Raw genomic sequence first — 20,128 nt, forward strand, 5'->3', positions numbered from 1 at the left:
TCTTAAGATGTATGAACACAATCTGACCAAATGTAATAGTATTTAAAAGCCCCATTGATTTCAATCAGAGCATTAAGCATGTGATGACCTTTCTCCCACTGAAATCAATGGAAATGAGAATTTTTTTACAACTGGAAAGTGCAAATATTGTACTTCAGCATTTACATCAAGTTTTAGAGTGTGTTACTCACGTTATGACTTTGCTCATACATTCTGTCCACCACATGGATGAGAATCCTTCTCTATTTTGTTAGAATTCTGAGGGAATGGATGGGGCCTCCCATCCATCAGCTTTCTAAGTAGTCCAGGGCAATAATGTTTTTGGGTACAGATTGGCTTACTATGTCAAACTCCCTCAGAAATGGAAAAGGGGAAAGAGAGAAACATCCATTACCACCACAGTGCCATATCAACTGATATCCTTCTTCAGTTGTAGCCGTCATTTTAAGCCATTAATCTCAACTGATTTAGCAAAGGTAACCATGTCGGGAACTGCTGACCACTGCCCCTTGTGGTGAGACACATAACTGCAGCATCACAGTAAAGTGTAAGGAGCCTCATAGTGCTTCTAGTGATCATTCCCTGAACTGCAGGTTGCACCTTCGCAGCAAAGAACTTGCCAGACCTAGACTGACCCCACCTACCCTGACTGGCCATGATATCCTTCTCAGCAGGAAGAAGTATAAGGGGTTGAGCTTTGCTCAGGCAACAAGGTTAACCTGAGTTCCAGTGTGTCTTGTGCTTCTGGCCCTGCCCCTCAGTCCTGATTTGTTCTCTGGCCGTTCCACCTGGTTTCTCTTCTGATCCTGACTGTTCTTTAGTCTGCCTCCTGGTTTTTGTCTGATCCTGATTGCTCTTCAGTCTGGACACCATTCCTGGCTCCTGATGTATTGCAGACTGCTGCCTGTGGCCCACTCTTGGTTATTGATACTGTTGTAGTTTTTTATTATTATTTTGTTCTGAATTGTTTATATTATATTATTTTGCTCTTGAAATGGAAGTCACTTTGAGGTCACCTGGTGATGAAAAGCGGCATACAAATATACTAAATAAATAAATAAATAACTACTGGAATAAATGACAAATAAATTATGTTTTTTATGAGTTTGTAATGTCTAAAGAAATTAATAAAAAAAGAATTAATTAAAAAAATATTTGCTGTTGTATGGTAATAACCACTTCCCTTTGTCCTCTCTCTGAGAAAGCATGATAAGATAGTACCAGAAAACAAACCATTCAGTCCTCATAAGTGGGGAAGAATTCAGAAATCCAGAACTTGAAAAGAAACATGTGGTTTCATGTTGAGTCTGAAATATAGTATGCCAGGGACCAGAATCTTTAAACACGGTAAGGACCAAAATGGCAAGCTTGTATGTATTCAAATCGGCAGACTGGAAACATGAGATTTGTGCAAGTGATGAGAGAACAGAAAAAATCCAGACCATGTTCATATTATGCCTTCATGTGAATATAAATGAAGAGGTGTTGCCCACAAACAAATATGAAACTTTGGCCATCAGTCTATAGTCCTCCTCCTCCCCTCTCTGAAATTATAGACTTGGCTTGAATAAGACTATAGTAGAGTAAATTGTTTAATATAAGGATTCCACTAAAGGACCCTATCCTCCTCAGCCATTGACTATTAACTTGAACAGATCAGGACATTCCCTAATATCCTGCATAAAAGGACTAGTCATCAATCTCACTCGTTTTCTTGATTTCCTTTTGCTTATTTTGTGTTGGCAGTTGCGGTCGGCAACCCTTTGTCAAGACTAAATAGAAAACCCTTTCTGGGTGATGCATTAGCTCTATTCTGCTCTGGCTTCATCAGGAAGAATGTGGAGAATAGAAAACATCCTCATTTAAGGATTTATGTCATTTGTGCATTTCCTAGTAAACAAATCAATTATGCAGATATTGCCCTGCATGCTGAATTCCTATTTAACTCAATAGGAGTTCTCTACATAGCAGTTAAACTGGAAACTTAATTAGAACTATTTGGCTCATCTGAATGTTTGTGATGCCCTCGCGGAATAGCATCAACTGGGGTATTTATCTCTAATCACTGGTTCTCCAACAGGAATCACAAACTGAAAATAATCATAACAACCGCAACAATAATAAATGACCCCTAGAAATTCTCCACCAAATTAGTGCACAGAGAAACTGAAGAGGCCATTTCACCAATTTATTTCCAGGGGGAGGAGAAATTCTCCAACAGCTTTCCTGAGTGTGGAACTCACCACTAACAGTGGCAGTAGCACAGAGTACCCCCCCCAAGGGTTTCTGTTTTGTTTTCTTGTTGGTTTTAATTACTGCTGCAGCTGCTGCTGCAAATGGCAGCATTAGCAAGCGGGTTCATACTTAGGCCACCATTTTGTATTCTCCACAATGCTCTGGACTGAGTGTTATTCTAGATTATTATGGAGAGGAAATGGCAGTCATCACAAAATAATGATGGAGGATATTTGGAGAAATTTCTGCAAAGTAGCCTCCTTTTTCTCAGGGGGTAAGAAAGAAACATCTCAGAAATTTTCTCAGAAAACATTTTTTCTGAGAAATTTTGGTTCAGTTTTAGTAATAATAATGAGAGATGAATCAGTTTCCCTGCTTCCATTCCGCACTTGTCCCATGGACTTGCTCAGCCAAGCATTCTGCTTTGCCTTTGTTTTGATTTAAGAACATAAGAACATAAGAAGAGCCTGCTGGATCAGGCCAGTGGCCCATCTAGTCCAGCATCCTGTTCTCACAGTGGCCAACCAGGTGCCTGGGGGAAGCCCGCAAGCAGGACCCGAGTGCAAGAACACTCTCCCCTCCTGAGGCTTCCGGCAACTGGTTTTCAGAAACATACTGCCTCTGACTAGGGTGGCAGAGCACAGCCATCATGGCTAGTAGCCATTGATAGCCCTGTCCTCCATGAATTTGTCTAATCTTCTTTTAAAGCCATCCAAGCTGGTGGCCATTACTGCATCTTGTGGGAGCAAATTCCATAGTTTAACTATGCGCTGAGTAAAGAAGTACTTCCTTTTGTCTGTCCTGAATCTTCCAACATTCAGCTTCTTTGAATGTCCACAAGTTCTAGTATTATGAGAGAGGGAGAAGAACTTTTCTCTGTCCACTTTCTCAATGCCATGCATAATTTTATACACTTCTATCATGACTCCTCTGACCCGCCTTTTCTCTAAACTAAAAAGCCCCAAATGCTGCAGCCTTTTCTTGTAAGGGAGTCGCTCCATCCATTTAATATGGTTAGTTTCTGAAATTAATTCTATAACTGGAGCATATGCAGTTAGCCAGAGCTTTACTTTTTGCTTGTCTTTTTCTCTCTCTGATTCACAGATGTGCAGACACAATTGTTGATGAATGATAGTACAATCTGATGAATGCTTGATCAGATGAGCACACTATCAAATGAATATATAATTGGATGAGTACAAAAGGATGCCATGGTTTCCTCTTTTGGGGGGTTGTGGTTTATCTATGTATTTATGCACATGAGTGCATCAAAATTCCTTTTTTCACCGTGCTTTATCAATGCACACTGGTGGTAGAGGGTAGGGGGAAGATGAGAATGAATGGAAGGAAATTCCACTATTTGGAAGAATGGCAGATTCCTAAGGTATTGGTGCTTCTCCACAAACATGAAAAGGTAATTCAGAATCCTAGAATCTGGAGAGAAATTGAGAAAATGAGACTTTTGCAAGCTTCCTGAATAATAATTCTAAAGATGCACCATTTATAAGGTTTCTCAGGATATCCTCTCCAAGTAAACTGGTATCTAGATAATTGCATTGTTCTATCTTTAGATAAAAACAGGAATGGGGAACCTGTAGCCCTTCAGTTGCCTTTGCATGCCAACTCCCATCAGTCTATGTCAGCATGGCCAATCGGTGATAAATTTACTACTACTACTACTACTACTACTACTGCTAATAATAATAATAATAATAATAATGAAGTCATAGTAGAGAAACATCTGGAAGGCAACAGGTTTTACAACAATTGTACATTACTTTTATTTTATTTTATTTTGCGGTCAAAGACCCATCATGTTTTGGACATGTATAATACAAATCAATTAAACTTTAAAACATATATAAAATATATCTATATCTACCTGTGTGAGTTTCTGCAAGACCTGCTCCCTGCATTTCTGGCTGATTTCCACCTGGCCTGGAAGGGCGGGGCCCTGTCTCTCTCCAGCTACAAAAGCAGCAACTGCTGAAGGGGCCAGAGACCATCTACCTGTGTGAGTTTCTGCAAGACCTGCTCCCTGCATTTCTGGCTGATTTCCACCTGGCCTGGAAGGGTGGGGCCCTGTCTCTCTCCAGCTACAAAAGCAGCAACTGCTGAAGGGGCCAGAGACCATCTACCTGTGTGAGTTTCTGCAAGACCTGCTCCCTGCATTTCTGGCTGATTTCCACCTGGCCTGGAAGGGTGGGGCCCTGTCTCTCTCCAGCTACAAAAGCAGCAAGTGCTGAAGGGGCCAGAGACCATCTACCTGTGTGAGTTTCTGCAAGACCTGCTCCCTGCATTTCTGGCTGATTTCCACCTGGCCTGGAAGGGTGGGGCCCTGTCTCTCTCCAGCTACAAAAGCAGCAAGTGCTGAAGGGGCCAGAGACCATCTACCTGTGTGAGTTTCTGCAAGACCTGCTCCCTGCATTTCTGGCTGATTTCCACCTGGCCTGGAAGGGCGGGGCCCTGTCTTTCTCCAGCCACAAAAGCAGCAACTGCTGAAGGGGCCAGAGACCGTGTGTGTGTATGAGTGCGTGAACCTGCTGCTTGGGATGTCTATAGACTACTGGGGTTTTGTTTAGTATTATATGTTATATTTTACTCTATGTTATATTTTAGTCTATGTACGCCGCCTAGAGTGGCCGTTAATTCGGCCAGATAGGCGGCCTAGAAATAAAATTTTATTATTTTATTATTATTATTATAAAATGGCAAAACTTACTGCTTTCTGCTCTGATTATCATGTACCAGAAAAACAGGTTAACCTAAAGGAACTTCAGAGCATAATCGTTGTGCAACATAAATAAATTTAGCAACTCTCAGTGTGATTGCTTTGTTGAACCCTGACACAAGGTAACAAATCATTTTATTAAGGGCCATCAAGGAGATACTTTCGGTTATGTTAGATAAAAATTTACAACGTATAAAATCATATATTGGACAATTAAACATAACATGAGAAAGTGTTTCGATATTTCCCTTCCCACAAGGGCACAGATGTTGGTTGTAAGGAATTCCCTGGAATCTCCCTGACAATAGTGCAGAATGAAGGGAGTTAAATCTAGCCCTGGTGAAAGCTAGACGGAGATTTGGAACTGTGAGAAAGTCCAAATATGGAGCATAGTTGAAAGGCTCAAACTTCAATTTGAAGTGAATAGGCGAACAGATTTTTGTGGCTATTGTAATGGCAGTTTGAAAGTCTATGTCTTTGAGATGTGTTCGGATATCAAGTTTGGCCGAGGATAAAGTTTGAGTTGATAAATATTCAAATGATAGACCTATCGAGGAAAGTTTACTCCTAATATTATTATTCCAGCTGGATATAAAGGAATCTTTCCAAACATGAGTTAAATATCCCGAAAGATGTTCATACGATAGTCTGGCCCAGTAATTGGAGGCCATCTGCCACGCTTGGCATTCAATGGAAGGAAGGCCAGCTTCTAATCTAAGGGCTGCCGCTGGCGCACATCTTGGTACAATTGTACATTACAATAAAATCATTTTATATTAAAAATATTTGAAACCATTTCTTAGAGGGGGTGTGAAGACAAAAGGCACATTTTTGAGAATTAATAATAGTTCAATAAATGGTTCTGGAAAAACATCTGGAAAACTAGACAAGTCTTCAGGTTCTTGAGTGGGAAGTACAGCTATGGCCACGTGACAAGTTAAGGTACAATAAAGAATTACGCCAGGCAGCAGGTGGCATCCTAACATGCATACACGGACTTACCTTAAGTAGCTCTTTGGACCCTGACCCATGGAGTTTGCCATACTTCCAATGCAAGTTGTAATAATCTACATCAGTTCTCCATAGTGATCAAGCATTCTTTATTGTGAAAGCACCGTCAAGAGATAAATGGGTCATCTTATGATTCTTGTCCAACAAAACAGCTAGGATGAGGAACCTGTGGCTCTCCAGATGTTGCTGGATTCTAACTCCCATCATCCATGACCATTGGCCTCTGCTGATTGGCAGTGGCTCTACAAGGTTTTTAGGCAGGGGTCTTTCCCAGCCCTAACTGGTGATGCAGGGGATTGTACCTGAGACATTTTGCATGCACAGCATGTGTTCTGTCATTGAGCTATGGGCCATCCCCAAGGACAATACATCTGGAGGATGCACAGGTTCCCCATCCTTGCTGTACAGAGCATTACACTCACATGGTGATAATTCGTATTGGTTTCAAGCACTTATTCTTTGGCATGCTAGAGCTGCAATATTTTGCAGAGTTAGGTACACCTAAGCCCATTGGTTTCAAGATATATGTTTCAGGATTGGGCTGTTAGCTGCAATGTCTCAAGGCATAACCACTGGTTTTCTTCTTGCCTCAAACAGAATGACCTGCCATACCCCTCTTCTAGGACAGTTTTTATTTTGATCCATTTATGTACGCACAGTCAGTTTTGGCATGTGAATCTTCATCTAGAAATCATGAAATGACACTACCTGGAAAGGTCATCCAATCTGCAGCATCCATATCATGATTTTCCATTTAACTTGTTGTGCCTCAAACCAACCCTTAATCGGTGGTTCACCTTGAACATTTATTGCAATAGTGATTCCATAATATGCCTCGACAGCTCATTTCATTGTCTAACTATTCTCGTTAGGCTAAAGTTTTTCTTAACATTTAACCTATATTTTGCTTACATCATCTTAAGCATATTATTCCTTGTCCTGTCTGGGTTGACTAATGAGAATAATTTAATCCATCCTTCTATGTATTTTCAGGCAGTTATCATTCTTCCCTTCAGACTTTTAGATCTAAAATGCCCAGCTCCCTTGTTAACCTATTTTACCTCAGACCTTCTATCATTTTCTTGATCTCTCTCTCTCTTTTTTACTTTATGTCACTTTGCTCAAATGATAAAGGAAGCACACAAAACCTGGGGAACATTTAGGGAAGCTTTTGAAAACAAGGCACCAAAATAGAATTTGTATTAATTTAATTTCAAAAAAGGACACTTCAGAGAACAACTCCCACCCATACCCACCCAACACACAGTCCCATGAAATCACAAAGATGGGAAAAGAAGAAGTAATGCTTCTGTGGGTTTTTTAAAAATTCTTTTTGAAAATACTGTTGCTATATATTGAGATCTAAGGAGAAAGAATGGTTTCCCCCCTTTAAAAAACAGAATCAAACAATCCCATGTCTATTAAAATAATTTGTCCTTGTCTCTGTTGTAAGTCTCTTGTTTTTCAAAGCTAGAAGTTAAATAGGAGAATGAGAGGGAGAAACAATACGAAGCCACAACTTGTCAAAGGATAGAAATAATAAAGTGCAAGTTCTGATACAGATGTAAGGTTAGGATTGTATCCAATGTTAGTCACACTCAGAGCAGACCCATAAAAATTAATGGACATAACTAACTCAGTGACAAACATAGCTGGATGCAATCCTGAGTTCCCTGCAAACCATGGTTTGGCAAGTTAGGGGGTAGCCTTAGGAACACAAGAGCGAGGATTTCCTTTTTCCATTGTATTCTGCATTAGTACAAACAATTAATTAATTAATATTTCCATTATAGACTGCTTACTATCTAAAAGATTTCAAAGCAGTTTACAATAGACTACACAAGGTACATAAAAAACATATCAAATTAATTTACAAAGCAAAATACATAAACAATATCCATATCCATAAACATATACATAAACACAGTACAAAAGTCAGAATTCACCAAGGGAAGCCCATAAGCCACCCTCCCCACTCTATGAAAGTGTCAGAAAACTGAAATTATGTTGACCATGGAGGAGGGCGACAAGCAGGTAAATGGTTATCACTCCCCTGGTGCAGCTTGCCACCATTTCTCTTGCCTCTCCTTCCTCCCGGGGTGGGGGGCATGGGAGCACCTGCCGGCTGCGAGGCTCCAGAACTCAAGCCTCAGCAGGCCTGTGTGTCCATTGTTCTGAAGGCAGAGCATCTCTCCGGGAGGCAGGTTGTGATCAGAGAGCAGGACGGGCTTTAACTGGGTGCTAAAGAGGGTGGCTGTCATGTTGATGTTGATGGGGCACTGCATGTGACCCCCACAATAAGGAAAATCAGAGGCCCACTCTGCCTTGTCTGCACAGCTCCAGTGAATGGTCCTGTGGCCAGGAGGACCTGCCTCCGAGGGGGCCCCTTCCGAATCTTCCTCAACGGCGTCTCTGTCTGCACTGGCTCGTTGGGTGGACATCAGCAGCAGCAAGAGAAGGAGGAGGAGGAGGAGGTGGTGGGAGAAGTCCAACTTCAGCCTCTCCTGGGCGAGCATCCTCGTCATGGCTCCACGCAGGGTCTCTCCAAGCCCGTCAGAGCATGCAAGCATTATTTTGTGCTGTGTCTCGAGCAGCTCCTCCAGTGCTGCATCCTTGTGCGCCTTGTTCTGCTGGTTCCAGTGCTTCTCCACCTCTCTATGGCGACAAACCAGTTGCCTTCATCAACATGCTTTCTGTGGTCTGCTTCAAACTGTGGCTTTCACATCCTGGTTTATAAAGGAATCATGGCTTGATCCTAGAAGACTTCCTCCTCACCTATGAAGTGTATGAGTCACTTCCCTATGATGCAGTGCAATCCCACATCCCTGGGGATTGTTTGTAAATTGCAATGACACCAATAGGGCTAATAAGAGAAGATAGAGGAGGAGCATGCTCACACTCCTCAAATATCTGAAGGCCTGTGACACAGAAAAGGGCAAAGTCTTGTTATCTGCTGTCCAAGAAGGCAGGAATATATTTAATGAGCTTAAGTTACAGGAGAATAGTTTTCTGTTGAACATTAGGGAAAAATTCTTAATGATAGAAGCAGTTCCACAATGATACCAATTACCAAAAGGCATGGTGGGCCCTCCCTTACTGGAGGTTCACAAGCAGAGGCTAGATGTTGTTAGACTGGACTTGTTGGGGCTGTGCTAGCTCTAGATTTCCTGCATCAAGCAAGGGGTTAGATTAAATGGCCTGTAAGACCTCCCCCTCTCCAATTCTCTGATTCTCTGATTACCATCCTGCTTGGAGGAAAGGTGCTGATTGGGTACGAAAGACTAATGTGATTGACTACACTCACATTTCTGCAATATTCACAATAAACACTCTGGCAATGTCCATCGTATCAGGAGGTCTGTTCTGCATAACACAGGGACCTTTAGTGTTGTAGCACCGATACTTTGGAATTAAACAGGCACCATCTCTGTTATCTTTTTGGCACCTACTGGGGACCTTCCTCGTTCAACAAGCCTTTTAAGTAGAGACCTTATCCCAGTCTGCACCTGTGTTTGAATTGCTTTTAAAGATGTTTTAATGCTGTTTCTTTTAAAAATATATGTTTTTAACAATGATTTCTTTTAAAATATTTTAGAAAAATTTGTTTATAAGTTGTTTTAGAATGCTTTTAGTGTGTTTCTTTGCCACCCTGGGCTCCTTCTGGAATGAATTTATTTATAAATTAAACAAATAAATAAAATGTAGCATCATTGTACCATAGCGAAGTGGGTCCCATACAGGGTTGCCAGCTCTGAAGCATCCCAAACCCTGAGATTTCAGGGGTGGGCCCTAGTGATGTCATGGGGGTGTCCTAGTGATGTCATAGGGATGGGTCCTAGTGATGTCATTAAGAATGATACATTAAGCATCTACCAAAGTTGCTTGGAGCATACTACTCAAACAAAAATATTTCTCTGATTGGAAATCTTAGCTAAATGAGGTGTTTCCAGGTCCAGCTGATGTGATGGGATCATTCCTTCTCACCTGCTTAGAGGGCCTGGGTAAGGAACATTTAATCTAGCCTGCTTGCTTCTGGCAAGAAGGGTTTAAGTGCCCTCAGGCCAGGCCAGTCACCAGAAGGCCATTGTAGGAAGAAAGCCTAGTGTTGTAGAGATGTTAGATTGGAGCACTCAGGAATAAAAATGGATGCCTTGAAGGCTGCAATTCTAAACATTAAGGGACTAAGCCCCATAGAACTCAACAGGACTTACTTCTGAGGAGATATGGTTAGGATTGTCCTGTTAGTAAGGCTTAACTAGGGATCCTCTGCAAAGGTTTGAGAAATGAGTAAGAGTCAAGAAGATTTTCTACTCTTTCCTGTCTACTCTGTGGGCTGCTATAAACTCACTTTGACAGCCAATCCAATTCCAGTGAGTAATAATTGACAGAGAGAAATCGCACGTGGTTTAGTCTACCTTCACAGGCAGTCGATTGGGAACATCAATTGAAGCCACACTTCCCAGTATGTGTAATTCTCTTTTCCCACTATTGGGCAAGAAACAGACTGTTATGCAAATAACAAGGTGCATCATCAGTGGGTTTAAGGGGGTTGAGCTGGCCACATGGAACCACTGTTGTTGCTTCTATGGATGTAAGGTCAGAGGTAAATGAAATGCAAATAGAAAAAGAAAAACAAAAGACAGTGATGATTTCCTAAATGCAATACCATACCAACCACAAAAATACTCCTATGAGTAAGACAGAAAAACCAGCATCCCATGCCCACTCAGGGTTCATAACCAAAACTTTAAAAAATCCAGTTAGCCACGGCCACAGAAATCCACATGCAGCATAACCTGACCCGGGGACTGCAGTTACTGCAGAATGCTGTGGCACTATTGCTGTCATGAGTGATACCCTATCAGCACATAATACTTCTGCTCTGAAATCTGCACTGGTTGCCGATTTGCTACCAGGCCAATTTCAAGGTGCGCTTTCCATGTTACAGGTTCCACATAGTCCTGCTCTTGTAAGAAATTGATCCTTTAGTGTGGCAGTACCTACGCTTTGGAACTCCCTGCCTATTGTACTCTTTTCAGCACCTGCAAGCCTACCCAGGCATATAGAAGCTATAATGCTTTTTATCTGTTTTTAACTCATTGGTTTTATTACGTAAAATGTTTTTAAATACATGTCTTTCACTGTTTTTGCCTATAACTGTATTGTTTTAATTTCCTTCTATAAATTACATTGAGTTTTTTTTTACAATAAAGTGGTATATAAATGTTGTAAATAAAATACATAAATAAATTTTGGAGTTACTGTGGCCCTTTTTTAGGCACAAAGGAATCTGCCTTATACTGAGTCAGGCCATTTGATACCATGTAGCTCAGTACTGATGACATAGACTAGCATTGGTTCTGCAGGATTCCAGGCACTAGTCTCTTCCAGAGATTGAATTTTGGACCTTTGAGTACAGAGCATGTGCTCTACCACTGAGTTACATCCCTGTTAAAAATATACATCTTTTAAAATTGTTCTTTTCAGTTCACTAATGAATGCACAGCATACTAGGGCAGATCCACACCATGCAATTAAAGCACATTCAACATACATTTGAAGTGCATGAATCCCATCACAGAATCACGGGAACTGTCATTTGTTAAGGGTGGTGGTAACTATAATGGTGAGAGGGAAACTACACTTCCCAGGATTCTTTAGGGGAAGTCATACACTTTAAATGCAAGCTGTATGTGCTTTAAATGCATTATTTGGATCTACAGTACTTCATATATTTTGCCTGCATATAAATCATTTTAATTAAATTTTAAAATGGGCATAAGCTGTAAAGTTTACTTGGTGACCATGGGCTACACACCATCTCTCAGCCTAATCTGCCCCTCAGAGGGAAAACAACAGAGGGGGACCATGACCACCCCAAGGAAGAAGGACACACTAATGTAGACGAAATGATAATTTGTAAATAATAATTTACAGCCTTAGTGTGAAATCAAATACATATCAAGGTATAGTATAAAGAATGAATGTCAAAGATTTTATTATTTACACAACCTGTAAATATATTTATAGTGCAATCCTATGCATGTTTACTCAGAAGAAAGTCCCAATGTATTCAATGGGGCTTACTCAAACATGGAAGCATGCACAGGACTGCAATTCAGTGATAAGGAACTTTACTCACCCAATCCAAAATTCAGAATCAGGCCACATTAAGCTGTTTTGCAACTGTTTTATACTTGTTTTATGGTTATTGGATTTTAAATGGCTTTATTTCCTGTTGTGAGCTGCCTTGGTCTCCAACTCTACCTCACAGGATTGTTGGAAATATTCCATATACACACAAACTGGAGATGTAAAAATACATACACCCCATATAATATTTTATTGTCAAAACCAGTTGGCCATTGCAGAACATTTTTTAAAGTATTAGTTTCCTGACAAATGAAAGCAGTGACACCTAAGTAAGCCCTGCCTAACTGCTTTTTTAAAAAAAAGATGGGAGGGGGAGAGAAAGATTTGCAACACAATCTTTTTCTATGTTCACTTAAAAGTTCCATTGATTTTCAGCACAATCCTAACCATGTCTACTCAAAAGTAAGTCCTACTGAATTCAGTGGGGAATGTGGAATTAGCATTGCAGCTTTACTCCCAGAAAAACTTCATATTGGGAAGGTTTTCAAAACAGATTATAAAGAAGACAAACTATTCTCCTCAACCATCCAGTCAAATTTAAACTTGTTTGACTCCTTAATTAGAAAAGTATAACACTGCAGCATGTACACTTTTTAAAACTTCTGCTCAAAATTTATTTGAAAGATAAAATGTATAATAATATGCCATTTTGCAAGTAATTAAAAAAATACCTGTATACACACTTTTATTATAATTATAACTAAAATTGTTTACTGTGTATGCCCAAAAAGATCCTGCTGTGTTCTTCTGTTGTAGTGCAATCCTATGCATGTTTACTCAGAAGCAGGTCCCAATCTTGTACAGAGAAAGTACTCTTTATGCTGCTGAAAGCTATAAGTTTACTGAATTCCTGATGTGAGACAAGAAAGAAAAGGAAACTCTTCTCAGAACTTAAATGGAGTTTAGGGGTCAGCAAATCTTGTCAATCACAACCCTGACTTCACTGATTAGCTAAAAACTTGAAAGGGCAGGGATTAACGCAGCCGGCACTAACAGAAGTTGGGGGGGGCACCTGACATTTTGGTTTATATCTTTTGAACCAGATCACCTACAAATTTAATTTTTTAAAAAATGAAAGCTAAGAATTTGGAGATTAAGGTGACCCACCTGGAGACCTGGAGAGGACCTCCAAAAACTGGAGTCTCCAGGCAAAAACCAGAGACCTGGCAACGATAGTCCAATACCAATGCGTTTATGTGTTAAAAGAGCCCAAGATTTATTTGAACGTTTGGGAAGAAATATCCCCTTAGCTTTTCCAGTAAGAATAAGGGGAGAACCTTGCTCTCCAAACAGAACAAATCTCGATGATTTGGACTGACTGAGATTTGGACTGACTGACACAGGCTTACCACTTCAACCGATGGGTTGCAGGGACATTTGTCTTGAGTTTATAGTAATTTAAACCATATACATTGATGAAATTGCCCCATTGCTTTGCACTCAAGCAAAGCACATAATCAGTGCCTTGGCCTTTCTTTGTGCTGGCTATTTTAAATCGACACTAATATAGATGCACACAGTCCAGTATGAAATGTCTTTCTGTATACAATTTCTTATAATTCTGTCTCAGACCAGTAAGGAATTCATAGACCTAAAGCAGAGAAATAATGGTTTTCAAACAGTACCCATTTTATATTTAATAGACATTTACCTCCCCTTTTTTGGGGGAAAAAAACCTTTAAAAAGACATGAGAAATTTTAATTGCACACACACAAAATGCCCAAATATGAAATGCACACCTATGCTTCGTTCACACAGATTCAGAATGCTTGAGTTATCATTTTTCTAAGATGAAATATGGCTCAAAACATAATGAAATTATGTCCTCTAAGTAGGACAGACACCTAATCGCATTACAATATGGACTCAGGTCAAAACTTTCCATAATGTCACTGTCTCCCTTAGTATGAATGTCTCATGGTTACAAAGAGGCAAGTTAAGAAAAAGAACTTTAATAACTGCAGAGCTGGAGGAAGATATCAGAGTTTCTCTCTTGGATCGAACTGGGCCTTATGCCAAAGTATCTTTTTTGCAGCCCTTTTCAGACCTTCAGTGAACGTCCATGGGGGCAGGGGTCTGTGAATTGAGATTGCCCTGCTTTGCCTCTCCATGCATTTATCCAAGCCTAGATGCTTACAACTGTTATGCACATAGGCTCTGTATGCATGATTATGGACCTGCAGATCATGCAGTGACACATTGTGTCAGCCCTGTAGTCAGATGTCCTTGATGGGGGGGACATTTTTAGGTCAGGCATTTGGTGGGGGGAGGTACATAATGCCAGCCACTCCTCCCCTCTCCCACACACTGGTGGAGAGGATGTGGAGATTGATCCAGGCCAGGGAAAGGGAAAGACAGGGACCTTCCCCCTCACTCCTCCTCGATGCAGAATTGTGTTAACTTATGTAATGGGTTACGTAATGGTCATGTTAATAGAAAAATTAGTATGAGCTCCAGGAATTAAATGAATGGCGTATTTTTTTTCTCAGTAAAAAGGGATGTTAAGGATACAGTGAACAAGGGGATACCAAAAGGTGGGAATAAACTAAATAGTTTATGAACATAAGAACATCAGAACAGCTTGCTGGATCGGGCTAATGGCCCATCTAGTCCAGCATCCTGTTCTCACAGTGGCCACCTAGATGTCTGTTGGAAGCCCACAAGCGGGACCTAAATACAAGAGCACACTCTCCTCCTGTGGCTTCTGGCAACTGGTTTTAGAAGCATATTGCATCTGACTATGGTGGCAGAGCACAGCCATCATAGCTAGCAGCCACTGATAGCCTTATCCTCCATGAATTTGACTAATTTTCTTTTAAAGCCACGTTGGTGGCCATTACTGCCAGGGCCAGTTCTAAAGGGTGGCCAGGTGGGGCACTGGCCCGATGGCCCCTGGAGCTACAGGGGGCCCCTCAGCTGCCCCTCTGCTCCCCTTCCATGATCCATGCCCCCATGCCCCCCCACCTACCTTTCTGCTGTCTTTTACCATTGCCCTTAATGAAGATGGCGGCTGTGGTTTCCCTAAGGTACTGAAGCCCCTGCCACCATCTTAGTTGATGGCAGAGATGGGCAAGCGTAGCACGCACAAGTGCCATCAACAAAGATGGCGGCGGAGGCATCATCCCCTTAGGGAAACTGCAGCCACCATCTTCGTTAAGGGCAATGGTAAAAGACAGCAGACAGGTAGGGGGCACACGCGTGTGCACACATGCACACGCCGGGGGCCAGGGCAAGCTGATGCCAAGGGCCCCAGCATTCCTGGAGCTGGCCCTGATCACTGCCTCTTGTTGGAGCAAATTCCATATTTTAACTATGCACTGTCTGTCCTGAATCTTCCAACATTCACTTCATTGAATGAATGAATTTATTCATATGGTCAGAGACCAATACAAAGGCATCAAAAGTACAGTATTAATATAACCAATACAAAAACATCAAAAATACAGTATTAGTACCGCACAAGTTAAAACAAGACACACGTTCTAGGGAAGGCCGGGACCACCTAAAAAGGCCAGCGATCAGGACTGTGCCGGCTGTTGGCCTAGCAATGTTCTACGTTGTGTAATTGCTGCGGCACAGAATCTCGCTACCTTGCTTGTAACTTGGGGTTTTTGATCTGATAGGAGATATCTAACATAAAATACGTCGTCCCTACCCGGGAATTCTTGGATGATAGGGGTGATGGTTAAAAGACAAAGGTAACAATAAAAAATACAAGCTAAAAGTATGTGGCCAACAGTTTCCACTTCGCCTGCACCACAGGGGCATAAGCGCTAGGCAAAAGGAATCTTTTGGAATCTACCATCAGGAAGAGCTGACGGTTGTATATTAAGCTTCGCCAGCGTAAATGCCTTTCTGAGCCGAGAGGTGGGAAGAGAAGTTAAATAATACGCTGGAACACAAGCCCCAGTGGTGTGAATAGGGCCAAGGTTGGACCCTATCTGGGAGAGGTGGTTTTGGTAGTCAACGTCTAAAATTCGTTGAAAGATGGCCTGCCTCGCGTTGCTGAGGCCTAGCAGGGAAATGGCGGGGAGAAAAAAACCTAGACTTAAAAGTTTCTTGTTTAGTGATTTTTTCCAGCTTGATAGGTATACATCAGAAAGAACAAGGGGAGCCAGGCCCACAGGAGAGAACAACAGTTTTAACCAATACCCAACCTTGAGCTTCCATATACAGGCCTCAATTGTGGGGAGCCCTACTTCAAGGCACAAAACATTGTTTGAAATGCAAGATGGAATACCCAGAATAGATCTCAAGAATTTGGATTGTACTGGTTCAAAGGAGGAGTATTAGGAGCAGACCATTACCTGGGAACCATACAGCAGTTAGGAAATGACTTTCACCATAAAGACTTGTATAGCAGAGGGGACATATTGCCCTCCCTTCGTGTAAAAAAATGAGAGGAGAGCCATAGAGTTCCTCTGTGAGTTGGTAATGGCGTTATTGGCATGGAGATGCCATGTTCCGGAAGAGTGGAAGGTCACTCCCAGATACCGATACGAGGATACTTGTTCAATTGGGAGGCCGTTCAAGTACCAATGGTGCTTCCTCTTTTTCCTAGTGAACACTAGTACCTTCGTCTTGTCCTGGTTGATGACTAAGAGTTCCTTAGAGCAATGGTCGGTGAGTGCTTTCAGCAGTCGTCGGAGGCCGATACTACATAGCGAGATAAGAACTGCGTCATCAGCATACAACAGAATGGACACTGGTTTATTCAAAAGAGTAGGCGGGTGAGATGAAACCTGCGCCAAGTGTCCAACCAGAGCATTTATATAAAAGTTGAACAGGCTGGGAGCTAGGATGCAACCCTGCTTGACGCCCTTGTAGTTGGCAATAGACCTAGTCAGATGGCCGGCCTTATTGCACCTGATGCGCAATGTGGTGTTTTCATGGAGGCACCGTATAAGAACTAAAAGTCGTCTGTCAATATTACTGGTCTCAAATTTTTCCCATAGCTTATCTCTGGGAATGAGATCGAAAGCTGACTTGAAGTCTATAAAGGCTGTATAGAGGCAGCCCCCCTTAGATGAATATTCATCTGTATGCTTGGTTAATTTGTCTTTGTGAAGACTTTCTATGAGTTTCCCAGGACAGACGTTAAGCTAACCAGCCTGTAATTTTGGGATCCATCCTGGATCCCTTTTTAAAGATTGGCATTACATTAGCAACTTTCCAATCCTCAGATATGGAGGCACATCTGAGGGAGAAGTTACATATTTTTGTTAGAAGATCAGCAATTTCACATTTGAGTTCTTTGAGAACTCTCAGGTGGATACCATGCAGACCCAGGGATTTGTCAGGTTTTATTTTGTCTATTAAGCCTAAAACTTCATTTCTCATCACCACTATTGGCCTGACTTCCTCAGACTCCCTTCCTGCAAATATTAGTTCAGGTTCAGGGATCTGCCCTATGTCCTCTACTGGGAAGGCAGATGCAAAAACACACACACTCATTTAGCTTCTCTGCAATCTCCTTATCCTGCTTTATCACATCTTTGACTCCCTTATTATCTAAGGATCCAATTGCTTTCATAGATGGTCTCTTGCTTTGAATATATTTAAATATTTTTGTTGTTGTTGGTTTTGATGTTCTTAGCAACGTGCTCCTCAAATTCTTTTTTAGCATCCCTTATTGTCTTATTGAATTTGTTTTGCCAGAATTTGTGTTCCTTTTTATTTTCCTCATGCAGAAAAGTCTTTCATTTTTTGAAGGAAGCCTTCTTGCTTCTATTAGCTTCTTTGACTCTGCTCATTAACCATGCTGGCATCCTTTTGGCCCTGGTAGAATCTTTCCTGGTATGTGGTATGCACTCCAGTGGAGCTTCTATTATTGTGTTTTTAAACAATTCCCAAGCATTTTGGAGTGATTTGACCATATGGACTTTGTTTTTTGTCTTTTTTTTAACCAATCCCCTCATTTGGGGGAACTTTTCTCTTTTGAAGTCAAATGTGACCATGTTGGATTTTCTTGGCAATTGGCTATTTACTTGTATGTTTAATTTAATAGCTCTGTGGTCACTGTTCCTGACACACTGGACAACACTTGGTTTGATAACACTTACAACTCCCACCAGCTCCTGGGTGCCACTTATGTTTAAGACCAGGGTCAGTCCAGAGTCCAGGGGAAGTTCCATGACCAACTGTTCTAGGGCACAGTCATTTAGGATATCAAGAAATTTTGCTTTTTTTGTCATGACTGGAACATGTATGTAGCCAGTCTATGTCAGGGTAGTTGAAGTCACCATTTCCATGCAACATTTCCTAATTTGGATGCTTCCTCAATTTCATTTCTAATCTCAAGATCTCCCTGAGCATTTTTATGAGGGGGGTGATAGAATGTCCCTAGTACTAAGTTACTCTTGGGGAATTATATTACCACCCACAATGATTCTGTGGAAGAGTCTGCCTTTTGGGGGTTTCTAGTGAAAAAAGTGGAAAAGAGAAAAATCAATTCATTTGAAATGTGGTGTTGGAGGAGAGTTTCACGGATACCATGGCCCGTGAAAAAGACAAAGAATTGGGTGTTTGAACAAATTAAACCAGAACTATCACTAGAAGCTAAAATGATGAAACTGAGGTTGTCATACTTTGGACACATAATGAGAAGACTTGATTCACTAGAAAAGTCCATAATGCTGGGAAAATCAGAAGTGAGCAGAAAAAGAGATGGATTAATTTCATAAAGGAAGCCACAGACCTGAGCTTACAAGATCTGAACAGGGTGTTTTATAACAGATGCTATTGGAGGCCACTGATTTATAGGGTCGCCATAAGTCGTAATCGACATGAAGACACACAACACACACAGCTTGTTGGATTCAATGTCCTCTTTCACATTTAGAGTGACACCACCATTAATATGTCCTTCCCTGTCCTTCTGATATAGTTTATATCCAGGGATAACCATGCCCCTCTGATTTTCTCCATTCCACCATTCTGTTTAGGGTTGCCAGGCTCAGGGCCTGAGAATGATTCTGTATCTTTAGGATAAGAGAATGTCATCCAAGTACAGGTGTTCTTGCAACAATGTAATGGGAAAAACCACAAGGTGGAATTCTCCCTTTCCCCTGCACAACTTTTAAAGATACAGAAGACCTCTGGAAGGCCGGGCCTGGTTTTTCCCATTACATTGTTGCAAGAACACCTGCACTTGGCTGACTTTCTCTTCTCCTAAAGATATAGGACCAGTCTCAGGCCCTGAGCCTGGCAACCCTACTAGACACTGTAAGATAAAGCACTTCATAGTCACATAATGTAAACAGTGTTCACACACATTTTTTCCAAAGAGGAATGTATTGGAAACTTTTTCCCTGCAAAGGAGATTATTGTAATTGAAGTCAAGTGAAGAAACGATCCAGTTTTCCTGTTGTGTTTTGTTTTCTGGAAAAAAATAGTCATATTTTTTTTTTTTGGCAATGAGCTGATGAAGAAGGGGATCTACTCTGGGAACATGCTGGCAAAGAGTTCAAGGATATGAGCTAAGGACTACTTAATCATGCTGTCTTTTCACTTCACTTGCTCTCTGCGGGCCAATTTGCAGGACAATTATTTTAGGTGGAAGCCTCACCTTTCCACTCAGCTTTCACATGATGAATGTCTCACAGTGAAATCTCAAGTTACCATGTCAAGAAATGTATTTGCTTGGAAAGTTCCAGTCTTACAACATAGGAATGAAGTTTTATTTTACCATGTGAAAATTTATACAGAAACTATGGTCACTCCTGTCCAGCTTCAGAAACACTCTTGTGAATTCACATTCAGTGAGAATAGAAAAAGGACTTAACAATATTTTTATTTCCAGAAAGATAGTAGTGTCATCAGTGTAAGTCTGTTGTAGAAAAAACAACAGTGTCTTGTGAAACTTGAGACAGCCCCATGGTCGTCATGGAGGCCATGAAGTCCAGAGCCGAACACTAGAGGAAGCCTCATCATGGACATTGAAATCACCCAACACTATCATTCTGGTCTCTTCCAATATCACAGCCAAGACGGCCTCC

Source organism: Rhineura floridana, chromosome 9 (assembly GCF_030035675.1).
Source record: "Rhineura floridana isolate rRhiFlo1 chromosome 9, rRhiFlo1.hap2, whole genome shotgun sequence".
Classification (NCBI taxonomy): Eukaryota; Metazoa; Chordata; class Lepidosauria; order Squamata; family Rhineuridae; genus Rhineura; species Rhineura floridana.